Genomic DNA, 11,172 nt, shown 5'->3' on the forward strand with positions numbered 1-11,172 from the left:
CCCTCGCGAACGTGCGCCCGGCCGCTGTGCGGGGGCTGTGGCAGGGGGGGCACAGGGGTCCCGTCGGTCCACCCCGCTGCACAGCCGCCCCCGCCCTGCCGGTGGGCTGTCGCCATGGCGCAGGGCCACACAGCGGCGGCGAGTGCCCGTGTCTGTTGTGACCAGGAAGCTAAAGCTGGGAAGGGCAGAGATGGGCGCCAGGGACACGTGAGGGCGGGAGATGACGGGCCGGTCCGCAGGTGCGGGGGCGGGGGAGGCCCGATGAGACAAGGGAAGGGGCAGGTTGGAGGGTCCCGGGGTAGACACCACACCCCTCTGCCCGGGTGGAGCTCGGCACGCTGCGGCCGTGCAGGGAAGCGTGAAGGTCATCACATGCTAGGCCCGCCCTAACCCCGGCCGTAGTGTACCCCAACTTTTGCCCAGCCCTTTGGCCTCCCCCGCCTGCCTTCCCCCCCACCGTATGCTCAGGAAGGGATCCAGCTGCAGATCCCCACAGACCCTCCAAAGCCGCTCACACGCCCACCTGCAGGGGCAGAGCTAACAGGAGAGTCGGGGGTGGGGGGCCTTAAAAACACCTTCAAGTCCCGAAGGACCAGGACCTGGGTGGGGCCGTGAGGCATACTGAGGGCACAACATTCAAGGGATCAAGAGAAATGATATTTCAGTATTTTTGACAAGATCAGCACAAGCAAAGTCATGGTGAACAGAGCGCCGGAATTCCAAGTGAGCAGCCCGGTGGGGAGGGTGGGCGTGGGGGGAGGCAGGCGGGAGAGCTCTGGGGTCGGACCCCCCCACCCGGCTGCATGAAGTTAGGCCTGATGCTGGTTTAACACAACCTAGGGGACGTGCGGCCCTAGGTTTCGGGGGTCCTGGCTGACCGGGCGCCCAGCAGCTACGTCCGCCCCCGGCCCAGGCTCCTGGGGCGCTTCTGCTGCGGCCCCGTGGCAGATCCCCGCTTTTGCTTTGACCAAAGCCACCGCCGTGAGGATGGTTTACAGGACGCAGCTCCCGAAAACACACTCCTGCTATGGAAGAGGCGGTAGGTCATCCCGCCACCGCGCTGCGCCCAAAGCGCCGGACGGCGGCGGCTGTCATCACGTGGGCTGGATCGGCTCCGAGCGTGGGGCCCTCCGCGAGGGGACTCAGGGGACCGATGGACAAGCTGCGGGAAGTTGCAGGGGCCGGCGAGCCACACCTGTCTGGGCGGCACATCCGTGGACAGAGGGGGGACACGCGGGTCCCTCAGCGCAGAGGAAGGGCGATGCGTGTTTTGGGGGGAAGGCCAGGAGGTCCCCAGTTCCATGTGGTGTTTCACGAGGAAGGCAACCACGGCCACGGGGGCCCCTGGTGCACAGGACGCATCCCCGGGGGGAGGCCCTACACGGGTCCCTCACAACCTGGCAGGGAGAAGCCAGGACGGGGGGGCCTTCCGGGCCTGGAGCGGCTGGAGGGGGGGCACCAGGACGCCAGGGAGGGAGCCGGGCCCACCGGCCCAGACCCCTGATGGCTCGAGCAGGGGACAGGGCAGCTCCTGGGGTGGGTGATGGTTCTTGGCCCCCCAGGGCCTGGGGGCCGTCCCTGTGCTCCAGAGCCCCCCGGGCTTCGCCCCCGAGCACCGTGAGTACCATCAAAGCCTCACCAGCTGAGCAGGTGGCTGCTCCGGGCGTAGGCAGGGCCGACTGACGGGCAGCTCTTTCCCAGACCAGAAAGGAAATGGCTTCCTATCCTGGAGGGGCTCCAACTGCCGTGGAACTTCTCTAGGTCTCCTCTGCACCTGGGACTTCTAGAACCTTCTCCTAGGACCTGAGTGAGCACTGGCGGTGCAGCAAAGAGCAAGCCTCCATGGCCCACCATGGTGGGGAGGCTCTTGGATGTCATATTAAAAAAATATGACATTTGAACCATCTTTGCTTTTGACCTGGAGCATTGAGTCAGGGGCAGGCGGGGCTAGGTAGGGAGAGAGAGGTAGGGGGCTAGGTGGTCAGGCTCTTGGAAACCCCAAAACGCGGAGGCATAACAGAACCAGGGATAAGGGGATCCCTAGGTGGCTCAGTGGTTTAGCACCTGCCTTTGACCCAGGGCGCGATCCTGGAGTCCCGGGATCGAGTCCTGCGTCAGGCTCCCAGGGTGGAACATGCTTCTCCCTCTGCCTGTGTCTCTGCCTCTCTCTCTCACTATGTCTATCATAAATAAATAAAACCTTAAAAAAAAAAAGAACCAGGGATAAGGGAACAAAGCAGGAGACCACCCTGCCCTGGGCGTCAGATGTGGGGGCCTTTTTTTTTTTTAATAGGTGGGGGCCTTTTGATGACAGTCACTTGTGACCAATAAGGAATAACCAGACCCAGAAAAAGAAGTAAGGCATCAAAGATGTGATCACTAGTCCTTACATGATGGTGTAGAGAAGTTGAAAAGATTTAGGTTCCCCGGTTAGATTTCAATAAAAGCCCAACCCTACAAAACCCTCAGTGGCAACCCTGCTGGGACCCCTTCCACTCCCGAGAGCTCTTTCTGTATCTTGGCTTCATGAAACTCTATCGCTTTCCTCACTCTCCTCGCTCCGTGAGATTCATCCTTCCACCTTCTGAGACGAGAACCTTGCTCTCCCCGTTCATGTGGGTGCTGGGACCCGGGACCCCTCCCACCGAAGGGTGAGTGGAAGCAGACTCTTCTGTTCTTCCCAGAGAGATGGCTCTCCCTTGGGTGACCTCTTCTTTTAACAAACAGCAAAACCAGGCACCTGTCGGCCAGTTAAAGGCAAATAGTGTGGCCGCCGGTGTTAAGGCTCAGGTGATAGGCTTCTGGAGAAAGGTTTGGGCAATCCCCCTTCCTCAAAAGGAGGGAGTGTTGGGGCCTAACCCTACCCGGTTCTGCTTCCTGTTTATTGGTTTGTCTTTCTTTCTTTCTTTTTGATTTTTAAAGATTTTATTTATTCGTGAGAGACACAGAGAGAGGCAGAGACATGGGCAGAGGGAGGCAGGACTCGATCCCAGGACCCCAAGAGCTGAAGGCAGACACTCAACCACTGAGTCACCCAGACACCCATCATTGGCTTTTCTTTTTTTTTTCTTTTTTTTTTTTTTTTCATTGCCTTTCTTAAATGACTTTCTACTACTGCAAGTCCACTCCCAGTTCCTGCAACCCTTACCATACTGGGATTTAAATCTATCGTCTTAAAAATCAATCAATCAATCTATCTATCGTCTTACTGAGTCCTTGATATCTGGCCTCTTCTAGAATGCCTTTCTTCTTTCTTGCCTTCTCTTGGATTACATAATTTTTATTATTTCATCCCCTCTCATTTGGAGACATTGTAACATGCAACCTGACTCACCCCACTACAATATTCCCTGCAACCCGATAATGGAATTCAGAAAACCATTTCCATTTACAATAACATCAAAATAATTCTGCTTATGATTCCATTACAAGAGCATCAGAAAGAATAAAATACTTAGGATTAAATTTCATTTTATTTTTTAAAGAGATTTTATTTATTTATTTGACAGAGAGAATGAGCGAGAGAGCGAGCGCACGAGCAGAGGGAGCGGCAGGGAGAGAGAGAGGGAGAAGCGGGATCCTCGCTGAGCAGGGATGGATCCCAGGACTCCGGGATCATGACCTGAGCCGAAGGCAGATGCCTAATCGACTGAAGCACCCAGGTGCCCCAAGGATTAGATTTTTAAAAGGAAGGACTTAAAAGCTGAAGACCAGAAAACATCACTGAAACTAAATACCTGGGTGGATGAAAGGCATCCCGTGTTCAGGGCTCGGAAGACTTAATCTCGTTAAGATGACAATTATCCGCCAGCTGATCCATCATCGCTCTAGACTCAACATAAGCCCTGTCGAAAACCCCAGCTACCTTGCTGGCAGAAAGGGGGAAGCTGATCCTCCACGTCACATGCAAATGTAAGGTAACGAAAAGAGCCGAAACAATCCTGAAGAAGAACGAGCTTGGCGGACTCGCGTTCTCCGAGGGCAACGCTTCCTTCCCAAGCACAGCCATGAAGCCGGAGAGCTTCCGGCACAGGGACGGTCGTCCAGGTCCGCGGACTGGGAGTGAAGGCCCAGGAGTCTCCACACACCTCAAGGGGAAGGTGGAGTTGGGGGCTCCAGGACGGTCCACTGGGGTGGGCAGCCGCCTTTCCAAGAGACGGTGCTAGAACAAGTGGCTTCTGTGCACAGGGAAGGAGCCGGACCCCTACCTCACACCACCTACGAACATCCACTAAAACTGGATCGAAGACCCAACGGTAGGAGCTACAGCTCTAAAACCCTAGAGTGAGACAGAGGAGCAGATGTCCAGGACCTTGGAGGGAGCGATGGTTTCTTTTTTCTTTTTTAAAAAAGATTTTACTTATTTATTCATGAGAGACAGAGCGAGAGAGAGAGGCAGAGACACAGGCAGAGGGAGAAGCAGGCTCCATGCAGGGAACCCGATGTGGGACTCGATCCTGGGTCTCCAGGATCACGCCCTGAGCCGGAGGCGGCGCTAAACCACCGAGCCCCCCGGGCTGCCCCTGGAGCGATGGTTTCTCACAGAGGACACCAAAAGTATGAGATCAAACAGAGCATCACCCAAGTTAAAAATCTGGGGGCTTCTATAAAGGGCACGATAAAGGTGAGAAGACGCCTCACGGGATGGCAGCGAGTGTTCTCACATCTGAAGGGACTTGTGCTCAGGCTACGTATGTAACTCATAGCACAATCCTAACAGTGCAAACCACATAGAAGTGGGTCGAGGACATAGATATTTTCTCCAAGGAAGACATACAGAGGCCCAGTAAGCCCAGAACAGGGGGTCACATCACGAGTCGCCAGGGAAGGAGCTTGTGTACGGGGCCCAGAGCCATCAGAGTCATCGAGACAGACGTGCCCAGCGCCCAGCCCCCCGCAGAGCAGGGCCACTCCAGCACGCGCCCTGGGGCTGGGCCACCGCAGGCCTTCCGTAAATATTACTGAGGGAGCCAAGGCTCTGAGAAGTCCCGCTGCGAGGAGGTCTGTTTAACCTCATCCGAACCAGTGTCGGCGGAGCCCTGCTTCTTCCCTGGAGCCCCATCACTTGTTTGAAGCGCTAGCGATCTAGGTCGTGCTTCTCCGGGGTCTGTGTCCCCAAGACACAAAGGATCGACTGCGTCCTGGTGAAATCGCGCCGCGCAGGGGACTCCAGGAGCTGCCCCCGCCCCCACCCCCGCCCCCGAATCACAGCCCCGGGGCTCCAGGGTGGGTGCTGTGCAAGCTGGGAAGGAGGGACGCGGGGGCTGGGTCACACCTGCGGTTCCCCTGTGAGCAAAGAGACACGGGAGGACCCGTTTTCTCGGTGGGTCAACCAGCTTTCCGCAGGGACACGCCGTCCACGTCGCAGAGGGAACAGCCGGCCCTTTCGAAAGGTCCAGGGCGGTGTGCGCGGCTTCCCGACAGGCGGGCGCCCGTGCGGAGGGCAGCGGCGGCACTGCTCCCTGCCAGGGGCCAGCCTGCACCCCGTGCGCTCACGCCTCGGCCTGGCAGCCGCAGACCCCGCCGGGAAGCCCAGCCCCCACTCACGCTCCCCAGGGAGCACTTGCTCCCACGGCCAACCAGGAAGACACTTTCACGCAGAAACTCAAGCGCGGAACCACCTTCGGCAACAGCAGGAGGCCGGCCATCTGGGTCCGCCCTCGCCACCCTACATCCTCCGTCCGGCCCCTTGGCCCCGACACGTCCTCGTGCTGCGTTCCCGGCGGAGGGCACAGGGAGGACAGTCAGCCTTTGTCCTCTTGCCCTGGCACGACCTGGCCCCGGCCGAGCCCTGCCTGCCGGGCTGGCCCCGCGGGGCAGGGCGGGGCGCTCTCCTGAGGGGTCGGCAGGGGCCAGAGATGCGTCTCCGGCCTGGCCTGTGAGGGTCCCATGGGTCACAGGCAGGGTAGGCACCGTGGAGGCCGGGGGGCGGCGGGGTGCACTAGTCAGGGCTGTCTGCCTAGCAAGCCCGGCGGGGAGGCCCCAGCAGGGCAGGGACCGCGTGGACGCCAGGCTGTGCAGGCCGGGGCCGGGGTGGGTCAGTGTGGGTGCTGCACAGCAACACCAGCCTCTGCTGGCCCGGGGGGTGCGGGCGGTGGACAGACAGACGCCCCGTGTACACTGGCCCAGGAGGAAGAGCGCCGACGCCAGTCCGAGATGAGGGGACTGGCTCTTCGGTGCGACCGTAGTGAGGGGAAGAGCAGGACCCAACTCCAGCCTAGACAGCTGGGCTTTCACGGCCCCGAGCAGCAGCAGCAGGAGATGCCAGGGGACGAGGACTCTGGCCAGAGGCAGCCAAAGACTGAGGGCCCACGGGTGGGGGTCACGGAGGGAAGGGGTGGGGTGCCAGGGCAGGATCCTTTGCTGAGACTGGCTCAGGCGGCAGATCCCGAAGCGGCCCCAACAGCTAGAGGCAGTGGGGCGAAGAGAGGGCTCAGAGGGACCTGTCCTCGGTTTGGCGTGGCCTGTGAGGGGTCCTGAGCTTGGGGGAACAGCGGGGTGGATCCGCAGGCCTGCAGACAGAGGGCTAGATGGAGGGCTTCCCTCCCTGTGGCTCGGGCCAGACCTGAGTAAAACCATCGGGGGACTTTGAGGGACAAGATTTATCACTGGCAAGTCCTGGAGGGTACGGGTCATGCACGGGGCACGGTCACAGGGGATGGGGTGGAGTGTGAACCGGGGTTCTCCCTTTATTAGGGTCCAAAGGTGGGGTATCTGGGGTTTTGAGGGGTCGCCCACTATCGTCTGACTTGCAGCGTAAGGGTGGAATGAGGGTTCAGGAGATTGGAGGCCGGGGAACTCCGCGGGCGTGGGGCCCAGGTCCCCATCTGGCTGCTTTGCTGGTGGCGGTGTCACCTGCGGGCAATGTGTGTATTCAAAGGTGAGGTCTTAACAATCGGTGCCTCTGCATCCAGTCCCAACGTCAGGCCCTGACACCACCTTCCAGTGTGGCCTACACTGGAACCCGTGCCCCGCGTTCATGGGGACTGGCCTGGGACATGCCAGGCCATCGTCCACGTGCCAGCCCTGGCCTTGGCCCGGCCGCGAGCCTGCGAGCTCCATCCTTGTGCAGAGCAGCGGTCCCCAGAGTGAGGTCCCTGGAGCTGCGGCAGCACCTGGCAGCGGGTTCGGGACGAGGGTTCTCAGCCCAGCACTGTGGGCGCCGGGAATCTGGGGTCCTCGTGTTAACAAGCCCCCAGGAGAGGCTCCTGCAGGTGCAGAGCCCCAGCACCTCTGACGTGGAGTACAGTGTTGGCCTCTGGTTTGAGTAACGTCATCGGAGTCGCCAGTGGTCCCTGGCTGCCAGGGCCCTCCCGTATTTCCTTTCTTTATGGTCATTCATTTGCGTGTGGAGCCCGCCTTCCCTTCGTCGAGCCCCAGTGGTGGGTTCCTTGAGCAGGTGTCACCTAACGGCGTGGGTCACCAGTGACCGCACCGTGGAATCACCTGGGAAGCTTCTGGAACTAAGGGGGCCTGGCCCCACTGCCCAGGGGTCAAGGCCAAACATCCAGACCGTGGACCTGAGGCGGGGGGTTGGGGGGAGTCGGGGACTCCCTGCTCCGGAGGCTTCACTGACCCACTCGGGCCCACTCGGGCCCAAGGTGCTCCGGCCCCCGCGGCAAGGCACCCGAGGGACGAGGCTCTGCAGCCACGTTGGCCCCAAAGCCCTTGCGGTGGGTTCAGCGCAAGGTCGCCCCAGCTCAGCATCTACCAGACACCTGGAAACGTCAAATACCGCTTCCTTCAAAGGGCAAAGACCCCTTTCCTTTGGGCGACTTCTTTAAAAAGTTGATCCCTGGGTGGCTCAGCGGCTTAGCGCCGCCTTCAGCCCGGGCTGTGATCCTGGGGTCCCGGGATTGAGTCCTGCGTCGGGCTCCCTGCATGGAGCCTACTTCTCCCTCTGCCTGTGTCTCTGCCTCTCTCTCTCTTTCTCTCTCTCATGAATAAATAAATAAAATCTTTAATATATATATATATTTTTAAAAAATTAATAAAACACCATCCGCCCCCTGATCCATCCAGCTTGGCCGGAGAGCTCTGGTTCAACTTCGAACTTTAGGGGCGGGACACAGACACACAAGGCCCTGGGGAGTGGCTGGGCCACTGCGGGAAGGGCTTCTCGGCTCTGTTTGCAAAATTAAATGTGCTTTGAATGTAATGAGTCAGGAAAACAGTGTTTGAAGGAGGTCTGGAAATGAAATTTCCTGCCTGTGGTTTGACTCACGCCTGTCTGTCTCTAAATCCACCCCAAGGATATACATTTGTTCTGTTGTGACAGGGCTTGTCTCCGCATCCCCTAGACGCCTCCCGGGAGCGGGGGGGTGGGGGGGTACGGTCCGGGCTGATGGGGAGGCTTTGGGGAGACGCCTTTCCAGACTCCCCTCGTCGATCACCCCGGGCAGCTGGGGGATTGATCACCCAAGGCCTGTTCCTTCAGCCAGGCCTCCATCCCCGACGGCTTCTTGAGAGATCGGGAACTATGCATCTCCGCAGTCCCTTGCCCTCTCTGTCTTCTTTGCTGGTGATGAGACAGACAAAGGCAGAAGGAAATGTAGATAAAATGAAATGTCCTCAAACCCGCAGCCCAAGGACAAATACTCGAGGCAGGCAGAGCAACAAGGTTCCTCCAGAAAGCCCCCCCCCGCCCTCCGTCTTCATGTTAAGGCCTCCCTAGAGGGGACAACAACCTGAGCTCGACAATAGCCAGGCCTCTGGGTCCTGTGAGTCCTCTTTAGCAGATGAGGGGACTGCCCTTATCTTTACTTCTCCCAACCCCAACATATGTCATCAGCGGCTCCTCACACTCCTGGGGCAGCAGCTCTTTCTGCCCATGGGTCCTGTCTTCGTGCTTCAATAAAATCACCCTCTTGCACTGAAGACGTTTCAGGAATTCCTTCTTGGCCGTGGGCTCCAGACCCCCAATAACACTACTCCAAAAACAAAACAAAACAAAACAAAACAAAACACCAGCATCACTAGCACACAAGCCCTAACTGCTCCCGTGTGCCTGGAGCCAACGACCTCCCAGGACCCGGGACGTTTGGGACTCGACCCAGGAGAGTCCCGGACGGTGGGGCCAGCTGGCGACCCTCAGTGCTGTTGCCAGGGCTGCGCCGACTGCGGTAAGCGTGACAGGGCTGGCAGTTTCTCCGGAACCTTCCAGGAATCGAGAAGAATTCACTGGGCTTCTCGGAGACGTGGGGGACTTTCTCAGGACCACCCATCCTGTAACGAGTGGGGCCGGGTTTGGAATCCGATTTTCCAATTCACCAAATGCTGCTGGTTTACCCCTCCAGGGATCGTTTTAATTGCAAAGTTTTATTTTACAGTCTTGGGTGGTCCTCGGGTGAAACCAGCTGGGGATCTGGCGGAAAGGAAGCCTCCGCAGCCCCACGAGGTGGGGGGTGGGGGTGGCCTCAGGGAGAACCTGGGTGTGCAGGGTCCAGAGGCAGAGACAGGTGCTAGAGTCATTGCTGTGCTTATGCAAAGCCACAGAAACACAGCACATCCACCCGTGAGCAGCCTGCCCAAGCTAAGTAGGATTTTCAGCACAATCCTACACTCTGGATAGAGTTTGACCGGGTCTGAAGGGCAGTTACACCTGTCTTTCATAACATCAGGAAAACAAATCAATTCTTAATACATGGCAGAAACAGATGCTTTTTTTTTTTTTTTTTTTTTAACAGACTCTATAGTTTAGGGTTTTTTTTTTTTTTTTTTTTTTTTTAGATTTTATCCATTTATTCATGAGAGTCACAGAGAGAGAGGCAGAGATACAGGCAGAGGGAGAAGCAGGCTCCATGCAGGGAGCCCAACGTGGAACTCGATCCCGGGACCCTGGCCAGGATCATGACTTGAGCCAAAGGCAGACACTCAACCACTGAGCCACCCAGGCGTCCCCAGGATTTATTTATTTAGCAAGACCCTGAGATCACAACCTGAGCCGAGACCAAGAGTCAGACGCTTAACAGGCTGCACCACCCAGGGGGCCCCTAAAGAGGCTATTTTTTAAAGCAGTGTTAGGTTTACAGAAAAACTGAGTGTAGAGTGCAGTGATCCCCTGAGCCCCTGCCTCCCCACTCCTCTCCTCCTCCACTAGTAACGCCTCACGCCCACGTGGAATGCGTGTTAAAATGGAGGAGCCAACCCTGGCGTGTTATTTATCTTATAACCGAGGTCCACAGTTTACAGCAGCCTCCCCCCCGCCCCCCGGCTGTTGGCCGCTCTGTTTGCATGACTGCACAGTGATGACACGTATGCACTGTCACAGCCTCGCACAGAGGGGTTCTCCGCTCACCCCTCCCTCACCCCCAACCCCAACCGTCTCCGTAGCTCTGCTTTCTCCAGGATGTCATTGGGTTGGAACCCCACCGTCTGCGGCCTTCTCGGACGGGCTTCTTTCCCTGAGTGACGGACACTGAAGATTCCTCCAAGTCTTCTGGTGACCTGCTAGCGCGCTCTTTCTCTTGACCGCCGGACAATAATACTCCAGTGTCTGGATGGACCAGTTTATTTCTCCATCACCTACTGAATAGTGTATCTTGGTTGCTTTCAAGATTTAGTGAATAGGAATAAAGCTGCTATAAACATCCGTGTGTAGATTTTTGTGCGGAAGCAGCTCTTCAGCTCCTTTGGGTGAATCCCAGGGAGTGTGACTGCTGGACCGCCTGGTGGGAGTGTGCTTGGTTTTGTAAGCGCCCCACCAAACCGTCTTCCAAGGTGGCTGCACCATTCTGCGTTCCTGGCCGCGGTGGGTGAGTCCCTGCTGCTCCGCGTGCTCGCCAGCCGCGGTGTGGCCAGTGTTGGGGATTTGAGCCACTCTGATAGGTGTGCAGTGGTGTCTCGTTGTTGCTGTTGCACTGCGCACTTCTCTCATTAGAGAATTAGAAGACATGGAGTCCCTTTTTTTTTCTTTTTTCTTTTTTTTTAAGATTTATTTATTTATTTATGAGAGACAGAGAGAGAGAAACAGAGACCCAGGCAGAGGGAGAAGCAGACTCCTTGCAAGGAGCCCAACACGGAACTCGATCCCAGGACCCCGGGATCACAACCTGAGCTGAAGGCAGACACTCAGCCGCTGAGCCACCTGGGGGGTCCCTGGAGTCCCTTTTCATATGCTTCTTTATAATCTATGTATCTTCTCAGATGAGGTGTCTGTTTAGATCCTTTGCC

The 11,172-nt window shown here is 57.6% G+C and overlaps 1 protein-coding gene across 2 annotated transcripts in view; it reads right to left on the minus strand.

Annotated features, from left to right (window-relative positions):
* The window catches only part of DNAH17 (dynein axonemal heavy chain 17), a 96,033-nt gene extending 94,276 nt beyond the window's left edge, over positions 1-1,757 (minus strand). Inside the window, exon 1 of one of the 2 annotated variants that reach the window (XM_072781800.1) lies at positions 1,640-1,757. The gene's annotated coding sequence lies outside the window, so the exon portion shown is untranslated. The remainder of the gene's footprint in view (positions 1-1,639) is intronic. The other variant, XM_072781801.1, reaches the window with a different exon arrangement.
* Between the last annotated feature and the right edge of the window lie 9,415 nt (positions 1,758-11,172).

The sequence above is a fragment of the Canis lupus genome, chromosome 16 (genome assembly GCF_048164855.1).
Source record: "Canis lupus baileyi chromosome 16, mCanLup2.hap1, whole genome shotgun sequence".
Taxonomy (NCBI): domain Eukaryota; kingdom Metazoa; phylum Chordata; class Mammalia; order Carnivora; family Canidae; genus Canis; species Canis lupus.